A 10,970-nucleotide genomic window follows, 5' to 3' on the forward strand; every position below is an offset into this window, starting at 1 on the left:
TTCCCTCCTGCAGAAGGCAGGAAACAGGTACAGAGAAGGTGTGCATTGTGTGTGCATTGTCCTGATGTGTGTGCATTGTCCTGATGGGAGCCAAGCCTGGAACACCGCCCCCCAGCATCCCCCCCCCCCCCCCGCACCCCCCTCAGCGCTGCGCGGATGCTGCGCCCGATTCTGACGCGCTTGGGCGTCGCTCACAGTAGCAGTGCCTGGGCAGCTGGGGAAACTCCCGTGGGACGGGCAACGGGGAGGGGGAAAGGTGCCCATGGCGTCGGAGCAGCTCTTAGGCCGCGGGTCCCAGCGAGCCCAGGGATGTGGCCGCCTCCAGTCGCGTTGCTCTGAGCCGCGCCAGCGCCCGAAAGCCGCCCCGGGAGGCGATCGGCTGGCCCACCCGGGTGACCCCTGGGCCCCTCGTGCCGGTAGGACTCATCCTCGTCGTCCCCCCATTCCTCGGGCCGGGGCCCCCCACGGCTGTGTGATTCGGAGCTCTTGGGGCCTCCTGTCGTCCGCAGCATCTCCACACCCTCGATGGAGGAGGCAGCATGCAGCCTGAAGATGAGATTATCCTGGCCAGATTAGCACCTCTCCTCAGAGCAGTTGCCCTACCCCAGCATGGTGATTTAAACACTGTCCATTTCCAGAACTTGTCCCCTGTACTCGATACCACTGGGCACCCCAGTAGCAGAGGAGTTTGGTTCCACCTAGGGCTGCCTTGGGTGGAGGCTCCACACTTGGTTCCCTCATAAAGTCTGAAAACAGCTGCTGGGGAGCAGACACAGGTCACCTCTAGCTCATTTTATGTTGGTCTTAGAAGAAACCAAAGAAGGTGCCAGAGTGATAGTACAACGAGTGGGGCGTTTGCCTTGCATGCGGCCAACCCAACCCAGGTTCCATGCCTGGCATAACATGGTCCCAGATACATGAATGAACCTCCAACCCGAGCAACTTGCTAAGGAGATAGAGGTGGCCCTGGAGTTTGCAATAGGCCTTTTCCTCTGGGCTGCTCCAGATGGGGGTAGGTGCCGTTCCTTCACCCACCCCCTAGGAACTCTGGCCATTTCTAGAAGTCAGCAATAAGTTCCAGGTACAAGTGGCGGTGGCACCAAACACCAGGCCTCATGGGACAGGGGAGGAGTAGGCGCTCCTCCTTCCCCGCAAACCCATGGGATTCTGAGATGATGCAGTACCCAGCACCCATCTGCTTAAGCTCCCATATGGCCAAGATCCAGAGACACACAAAGGAACCTCGAACTGAGCAACTTGCTGCAATGATCTCTTCAGACCCTAATTATAAAAATTTTAGAACTTCTAGATTGCACGGTCGCTCTTGCGGTCACGTGACATTATACTGCATCCAAAACAAACAATACAAAACACGTTGTCTGCCATTGCCTTTTTGGCGGGTATGAGTAGTGGTGGATCTGGTCTAGAAATATCCAAGGCAGAGAAAGAGAGTATTGTGAAAATTGTTTGCCACACAGGCAGGGGGGGATGTGGAATGGGGGAGAAGGGGGGATACTGGGGATTTTGGTGGTGGATAATGTGCACTCTTGAAGGGATGGGTGTTGGATGACTGTATGACACAAACTCAAACATGTAAGCTTTGTTACTGTACCTCACAGTGAATCAAGAAAGAAAGAAAGAAAGAAGGAAAGAAAGAAAGAAAGAAAGAAAGAAAGAAAGAAAGAAAGATGCACACAATGATCCTCCCTCTATTGGGTGACTAAGAGAATGAAGGAACTGTGTTCAGTTTGGCACGTGGAGGACATTTGCCCCATCCTTGGTGCCTGTTTACATTTGGCATCTTTGCGCCAGACTGAGTCTGTACAACGACACAACTGTTCCTTTTCTTTTATTTATGCACACGTTTCAAATGTGGATGGGGACACTCAGTCCTTGTCTGAGGGTTTACTAAGCTGTTGCTGCTGGCTGAGCCTTCTGTGTTCATGTTTTGCTTATGGAGCTTAGTTGGTGTCTGTGTTACTTTCCCATCTAATCTTGTGTGCTCCTGCTGAGATGTCAGTACTGTAGAGTTTGGAGATCCAGAAATTCCAGAATATTTAATTGGGCTATGATTTGACATGTCAGCAGTTGTGGAATGTGGGTGTGACCACTGGGGCTCCTGGAATATAGAGGAATTTGGGGGGACTGCACACCCTCACTCTGAGAAGACTCTAGAGTTCTCAGCTTGAAAAGTTTATCTCTTCAAGAGTTATATTGAAGGGGGGTATGGTGCCGCCAGCAGGTCAATCTCTACCTGTGAGGCGAGTGCATCAGCAGCCTCATGGCACCTTCAGACTTCCAGATACCCCAAAATTGCTGCTGTGCCTTTGGCCAGACCCCAAAAACTTGGGGCAAAGTTTACCAAGAAAGTAAACGGCCAAAAGTTAGGTATGTGGGAGACACACCCACAAACCACCTCCGGCTCAGCTATATAATTGGAGGCAAGGCCTCTTTGGTTCCTGATTGAACTGCTTAATGGACATGATCCCAGAGACTCAGAAACGAATCTCAGAACCCAGTGGCTTTAGGTAGAAATGTGTCTGGTCTCTGCAGTAGGCTACCGGTGCTGGGTCAACCCAGGTGGGAATAGGTTTCGTGCCTTGGCCTATTCCCCCTGGCGGCCCAGTGGCCGCCATCCGTCTGAGGCCACTGGATAGTCACATTTGGGCCCCCAGTGACGAGACACACAGGGTATCACGGGATGAGGGTGGAGCCAGGCTTGTCCTCCCCACCCCAACGAGACCCCAAGTCATTGCCCATGAATGGCCTCTCTGGCTCCTGATAAAGCTGCTTAATGGCCATGATCCCAGAGACTCAGAAACAAATCTCAAAACCCAGTGGCGTTTGGCAGAAATGCATCCGGACTCCACAGTACGTTAGTGTCGCCGGGCCACCCCAGGGAGGAAAGGGTGTTGTCCCTCCGCCTGCTCCCTCTTGGCGACTTGGTGGCTGTCATCCTCCAGAGGCCACTGGACAGTCAGGCTTGGGCCCACAGTGATGAAATTTGTTGGGTCTCACTGGATTGGGGGGGGAGGGGAGAGGTGGAGCCAGGCCTGTCTTCCCCACCCCAATGAGACCCCAAGTCATCGCCCACAAATGACCTCTTTGGCTCCTCATCAAGCTGCTCAATGGCCATGATCCCAGAGACTCAGGAGCAGATCTCTAAACCCAGTGGCTTTTGGCAGAAATCCCTCCAGATTTAAGTGTTAAAATTTCAGAATTTCAAAACCACATGGCCCTACTGCAGCCACACGACATCATATGTTAGTCATAACCAGCAATAGAACACAAATTGTCTATTGTTGCCTTTTCAGCAGATCTGAGTATTGGGGTAAAATCTTAAATAATGGTGGGTCTGGTGTTGAAATAGTGAATGTGATCAAAGTAGAGAGAGAGTAATGTAGAAATCATCTGCCCCACAGGCAGGGGGAGGGTGTGGGATGGGGGTATACTGGGATTTTTGGTGGTGGAGAATGGGCACTGGTGAAGGTATGGGTGTTTCATTGTATGACTGAAACTTAGACCCAAAAGCTTTGTAACTGCTCTCACGGTGATTATAAACAAAATTATAAAAAATGGAAAAAGAAAAAAAAGTAAGGTGGAGTTCATGCACAATTCAATCAGCTAATCAGTGGCTGAATAAATAGCAGTACTCCTACAAAAAAAGAAAAGAAAAGAGTTATATTGAAGAGTTTCCGAACTGAGATAAATATCAAAGGACACCCATGACAGACAGATATTTCAAATGCCTGATACAAGTCCAGGTCTTCAACTCTTCTTCTGACCTACCAGCTATAGAATGGACTTTTGAACAATCCTTTCTAACAACTCCTTGAATCCCATTACTTTGCTGCTGTATTACCAAAGAATAACACAGACCAGAATCCTATTGCCATGAGGGCCCCAGTTAGGTAAGGCCTAACATACAGGGCCTAATTTGTAGGACAAATGCCCAGGATACTATTGGATCCATTTGCTGACATATGAATTTGGGTGTTTGTCACTCTTTACTTAATTGTTTTGTTCAGGTTTTTGTTTTCTTTTTGGGTCACATCTAGCGATGCTCCGCGGTTTCTCCTGGCTCTACAATCAGGAATCACTCCTGGCAGTGCTGGGGGATCCACATGGGATGCTGGGAATGGAACCCGGGTTGGCCACATGAAGGCAAATGCCCTTCCCATTGTACTATCTCTTGGGTCCCTTACTTGAGCTTCAAAGTATTCACATGGCTACTTTGTGGGCCTTCTGGTGAACTGGAGCCCTTAACAAAGTTTCAGTATTGTACCCACTTTTTCTTGTGTCCATGGAAACTAAGATATTGCCAAGAAGTATTAAGAATTAATTTAAAGCTGCCAATAGAGGTAAAGCAAATACATTCCTTCATATTCCTAATAAGATGGAATTTACCATTTGCTTGAATCATAGGTTAAAGGGAAGAGTTATTAAAATCTATGTAAGCAAAACATACACAGTTTAAGTAGTGAGAATTATTTGCTTAGTGTATTTAGTTTTATGGGCTGGAGCTATAGCACAGCGGTAGGGCGTTTGCCTTGTGGGAAGCCAGCCAGGTCTAGCCAGGTTCGATTCCTGTGGCCCTCTCGGAGAGCCTGGAAAGCTAATGAGAGTATCTCACCGGCAAGGCAAAGCCTGGCATCACGTATTCAATATGCCAAAGACAGTAACAACAAGTCTCAAAAAAATGGAGACATTACTGGACCCGCTTGAGCAAAACGATGAACAACGGGAGAACAGTGTGAAGTGTGAAGCAGTAGAAAATTTATCTCCCAAAAATAAATTACCAATTTTTCTAAGTGTACCATTGTTTTGTCCAAGACCTCCTTGCCATTTGTTATTATTTTAAAATATGTTTTCTTATACAAAGATATCAGAATGAGGGCCCCCCCCCCCGCTGCCGGCCGGGTACCCCTGAGTCGCGCTGCGCGTCTGTAGGTGCCGCCAGTGGGACGCTCACGGGCTAACGGGGTCCTCGCGTTGCTCCTGACCCTGAAGTGCAGCCTCGTTTGGGACCCCACCCCCCGCGGTTCTCTCCCAGGGCTGTAGATGAGTAGCCCCGGAAGGGCAAGGGAGCCCGCACGGCGCCTGCGGGTGGCCACTCAGTCCCTGAGTGCGCGTGTCCGGTGTGGTGGGTGGGGGTCTGCGCACTGCGGCGGCCCGTGAGCGCCCACCCCGGGAACTTGCGCAAGCCACAGGGTCTGAACTGAGTGAAGAAACCAGGCAGAGAGCCAGGGGAGAGGGGAGCGTGGGGAGGGGGCCGTGCCCCACCTCCTCATGAGTGGGCAGATGCTTCCTAGAAACAGAAACCATGCACAGGGGTTCCTCCTGGCTCTGCACTCAGGAATCACCCCCTGGCCATGCTTGGGGGACCATATGGGATGCTGGGAATCGAACCGGTGGGCCACGTGTCAGGCAAACGCCCTCCCCGCTCTGCTATTGCTCATAACCATGTTTTGAGTGAATGAGCCCAGGTGTTGGCAAGGATTTCCGAAGGATCTTTTTTTAAAAAGCAAGCCATACAACACTATCTGAAGGTAGTACATCCACACAATTGCTTATCAATAGAAAGAAATAAAATGTTCAAAACAACATCAACAACAAAAAGATATCAGAATGATTCTTCAGATACAATGGAAGGAACTACTTATCTCTAAATTGTAAGTCAGTCATTAAGTTATTGTGTAGGGGCTGAAGCCATAGAACAGTGGGTAGGGCGTTTGCCTTGCACGCAGCTGACCTGGGTTCGATTCCCAGAATCCCATATGGTGGTCCCTTGAGCACCTCCAGGAGTAATTACTGATTTCAGAGCCAGGAATAACCACTGAGCTTCCCCAAGTGTGACCCAAAAAGAAAAAGAAAAGATATTGAGTAGCTACATATAACTTCTGGAAAACCCAGAAATTTACAGAACGTCAGAGTCTATGGTTTCCATATCACAACTTATATTAAATATGAAGACGATTAAGCATCTTTAAAGTTACAGTTCTTCTCGTGAAATAAAAATACGTCTGACTCCCTATATAGGAGAAAGTATTATAAAATTACGTAGGATTCTAAGATCTTCCGTATTTATTTCCCCTCACCCCCTCTACCAAATGAGAATTCTGAAAGTTTGACTTTTGCCACATCTTGTCTCACAACACACTTATTTAATATATGCTATTTAATATATTGCCACAAACAATATTTCTTCACCCATTTTTTTTCGTTTTCTTAAAGCCACAGCTAAATTTGACTTAAGATCTGGCATGACATAGTTATTTCAATAGTAAAATTTTTATTTAGTAGACAGACTTAGCTACAGTTGAGCTTGAAAAAAATTGGTTACTGAATTATTTTCCCAGTGAACACCAAACAGGACACTTTAGAAGTTTGTATTTATTTTTTTCTTTCCTAAGTTTTTCTTGGTTAGTTTGAGGATCAGTATGCAGACATTTCAATTTGTGCACAATTTTTACTGTATGTACCAAGAATCAGAAAAAGGGAATTGTGATTCCTTTCTAAGTGGTGTCCAGTGACCAATGACTTTCCACCCTACAATTTAGAGACACATTTTTTTGACCTGGTTATCAAGTACCAGTATCTTCAAATGAATGTTCAGCTGTTACATCATAATTCCTACTCATTCACAATTTAGTATCATGTACACTACAAACGCAAATTGCAAATACTTTTATTTTGCACAACACAGGAACAAAATTACTAGGGAAACTAGACAACCAGGACCAATGATAGGACACTGAACTCGTGAAATTCTGACAGGGAAAGCCAGGAGCAAGGAGTGGTTTTCTTGAGGAAACATTTCTACCAAACTCAGCACAGGCACAGAGTAACCGAAAATGCTGACACCTCTTAACGCATGCCTGGGACTCCAAACCTCAATTCTGAGTGGTTTGTAGACTTAATCACTTAATCACTTAATTTCCCGTTAATTGTCGATTTACTCGAGCAGGCGCCAGTAAAGTCTCCATTTATCCCTGTCGCGTGCTAGTGTGGCCCAATGGCGTCTGTTCGCTCTAGAAACATGAAGAGCCTCAAACCGATCCTTCATGATCTTGATGAAGAAATCTGACCATCTGGTAGGTGGGCAGCTACGCGGTCTTTTGACATCCTGTGGAATCCACTTGGTAACAGCTCTAGTCCAGCGGTCGTCTTTAAATCTCATTACATGACCAGCCCATCTGATTTTTGACACCTTGGCAAACGAGACAGCGTCCCTGATTCTTGATTGTCAACGGATGTCGGAACTCTGGATTCTTTCTCTCATTTGAGTAAAGCGTGATATTCCAAGCATAGCTCTTTCAATTCCTCTTTGGGACACCCGAATAGCATTCTCATCCTGCTTGCATAGGGCCCAGGTCTCTGAGGCATATGTTAATGCAGGAAGAACAGTGGAATCAAAGAAATGTTCCCGGAGCCGTAGGTTCTTCATCCTCTTACCTATTTCTTTGATGCTCTTGAAGGTGTTCCAAGCCGCTCTCTTCCTCCTGCGCAGCTCAGGTGCCAAGTCATTTGTCATGTTGACTTCTAGACCTAGGTACATATAGCTGTTGTATTCGGAGATGGTTGTTCTATTGAGAGTCAATGGAGCATCAGGAACGAGGCTGTTTCTCATGAACATTGTCTTTGTAAGATTCAGCTGTAGTCCGACCTTTCCACATTCACGGTCGAAGTCGGCCAGCATTTGTGCCGCTTGGCTGATGTTTGGTGTTATTAAAACAATATCATCAGCAAAGCGGAGGTGGTGTAATTGCCGACCATCTATCTTCACTCCCATTCCTTCCCATTCCAGTCATCACATGATGTTCTCGAGGGTGGCACTAGGAGTTTCGGTGAAATGGTATCACCCTGCCGAACCCCTCTCTTGACATTGATGATTACTTCTTTGTAGAATGGTGAGATCCTGGTAGTGAATCCGCAATACAGCTCATGGAGGATCTTGATGTATTGAGCTTGAATGCCCTGATTGGCTAGGGCTTCAATGACCACTTCCATCTCAACAGAATCAAAGGCTTTCTTTAAATCAATGAACGTTAGACAGAGCGGCATCTTGAACTCCCGAGAAACCTCAATGAGCTTGGTTATCATATGGATATGGTCGATGGTGCTCAATCCTTTGCGGAACCCAACTTGCTTGCATGGTTGTCCTTCATCTAGTGTTCTGCCAATCCTATTTAGTATGACTCGAGTGAACAACTTGTAGATGACAGACAATAGGCAGATCGGGCGATAGTTGCCAATGTCATGGATGTCTCCCTTTTTGAACAGTAGTACGGTCCTGCTGGTTTTCCATTGGGACGGAACCTTGCATTCAGACAGGTAGTGTGTGAAGAGCCGAGCCAGTGTATTGATGAGTACTGACGGCAGGTTCTTCAGGTGTTCAGGTCTGACCTTGTCTGGGCCGGATGCTGTTCATTTCTTTACTGACGAAATGGCGTGTCGGATTTCAGAAGGGAGAACATTGGGAACGACATATCCATCCTGTGGAATTTGGTATGTCGGCAAATGGATATGGCTATCGAAGAGATTTGAGTAGAAGTCATGGATAATCTTCTTCTGGAGGATGTGATAGATCCATCAGGACGTCGGAGGGCAGTCATCTTGGTCTTGTAGTTGGCGAAGGACAGGTGAGCGTTACAAATACTTTTCCCAGCTTCTGCCGCATCTACCAGCACTTCTGCTCTTCTCTCTTTGAGGTCTTCTTTGATCGCATCTCTGCACTGCTTTGTGAGCTCAGACGTTAGCTTGCGGTTGCCTGAGGCATGCGCCAAACCACGTTGGCGAATAAGCTCAAGAGTTTTCGAAGACAGGCGTTTTTTTTTGTGACTATCTCTCTCTTGGCGTTCCTCGCACAATCATGGAGGTGCTGAACCAGTCGATCGCATTCCTCGTCAATGTTGTCAACAATGGAGTCTTCCCATGTTGCTGCAATAGTGCCAAAGAGCTACCAGTTGGTGGTCGTTCTGGGAGTTCTCTTTTTAAACTTTGCAGCCCTTTCTCCCCATTCTGTGAAGTAAAATTTTGCACGAAGGAGACGGTGATCTGATCCCGTTTGGAATTTTGGGACAACAGCGACATCTGTCAGGCAAAACCGTCGATTGAATATGATGTGGTCTATTTTGTTGTGGAATCATCCACCAGGAGACTCCCATGTCCAACGTTTAGATTAAGCCTTCTGGAACTGTGGTTTGTAGACATAGGCTATAAAAACTGCCCTCCACCTTTGTAATGTTGACACCCCGCACATCAAAGACTCCCATATCCAATAATCCCACTATTTTCTGGTTGTACCCAAAAATAAACAACCAGCACCTCTAAAATAAAGCATTTACACTTACAAAAATGGGATGAGGCGGGATTCCCTCCTTCTTCAAAATATTTCTAGAGCTACTAAAAAACTTGCATTTACAAAAAGAGTTGATAAAAATATTCCTCTAGATTGTACAAGAAGGGAGACAGGCGCACTGGTGCATGTGGAACCCGGAATCTCTCAGAAATGCCTTCTCTCTCCTGTGGCGTCAGAGGCGGGACTTTCCTGGGGCTTGGTCTCTCTGTTCTCAGCAGGCAGGTCTTCCTTCCATTCCGGGTAACCACGTCAGCCCGCTTCCCTTTGGTTCCCTGCTTCCCCTTTTCTTGCTCTTTCTTGTCTGAAGATTTATCCTTCGCTGCAGCCTTTAGGGCTTTGCCTCCACTTTGGCAGGCACGGGTTTAGGGGACAGCCTGGCTGATCTCCTCTTGGGCCCCTCTTTAGCTGCACCCTTGACCATGCTCACCTTCCTCTTGGGCATCTTGGGGGCCATGCCTCCACCCTCCACCGAGCTGCGAGCTGCAAGCTGCATTGCCTCACCCTCCAGGGGAGCTGAAGCTTGTATTTTTAAGTCCCTTTCTCTTCCTCCTCCCCTTGATTCAGTTAAGGCAGAGTATAAGTAAATGCATCAGAAGTCCTGAGACTGGAGGCTTTTTAAGGATCAGAGGAGTGAGAAAGTCTTCAGACTTTTCATGGGACTCTTATAGGAAGCTCTAATACCTATTTGTTAACATAAATTTCAACTTATTAATCTTTTAAATTTAATACATATGCATCCATTCCAATGAATTCTCTAAGCTTTTACCAAAACATAATGCTATGGCTTCAGGTTACAACATTTGGGTCTGAAATAACCTAATATTTACTTTGGCTAAGTAGCTCTAGAAATTTAAGTTATCAAATATCCCAGAGACCAAATATGCTTCGATTGTTTAACATGTTGGTTTAATCATTTGTCTCTCAACCTACTTATCTTGATTTGTAAATTGTTCGTCTGGGGACTGCTTCAGCTCCTTATGTATGAATCTGGGCAGAAACAGAGACATATTTTCCACCGTACTAAATTAACTCCACAATTGTGACTGGAGAAGTTGGGATGACAAGTTCAGGAATGATGTGAAAATAGAGTGCAGATTCTATGCTAGCTGAACAGAAGGCATTGTAAAGGCAAGTGACAATAGAGTCTTGTTTTCGGGTATAATGGGAGAAGCATGCTGAAAGTGGACTATAGACCAAACATGATTGCCACTCAATGCCTCTTTTGCAAACCACAATACCCAAAAAGAGAGAGAACGGGGGCTGGAGCAATAGCACAGCAGGTAGGGCATTTGCCTTGCCTAGGTTCAATTCCCAGCATCCCATATAGTCCCCCCCCACCCCCCGGAGCACCGCCAGGAGTAATTCCTGAGTGCATGAACCAGGAGTAACTCCTGTGCATCGCCAGGTGTGACCCAAAAAAGCAAGAGAGAGAGAGAGAGAGAGAGAGAGAGAGAGAACAAAAGGGAATGCCCTGCCACAGAGTTAGAGTGGGATGGGGGGGGGAGGGATACTGGGACCCTTGTTGGTGGAAAATGGGCAATGGTGGAGGGATGGGTATTTGATCATTGTATAATTGAAATCCAAGCACAAAAATTTGTAAGTCTACAAC

General features: G+C 46.9%; 1 pseudogene; it reads right to left on the minus strand.

Moving 5' to 3' along the window:
- Positions 1-9,505: 9,505 nt before the first annotated feature.
- Positions 9,506-9,803, minus strand: LOC130034717 (non-histone chromosomal protein HMG-14-like; annotated as a pseudogene).
- Between the last annotated feature and the right edge of the window lie 1,167 nt (positions 9,804-10,970).

The sequence above is a fragment of the Sorex fumeus genome, unplaced genomic scaffold (assembly GCF_029834395.1).
Source record: "Sorex fumeus unplaced genomic scaffold, SorFum_2.1 ptg000061l, whole genome shotgun sequence".
Taxonomy (NCBI): Eukaryota; Metazoa; Chordata; class Mammalia; order Eulipotyphla; family Soricidae; genus Sorex; species Sorex fumeus.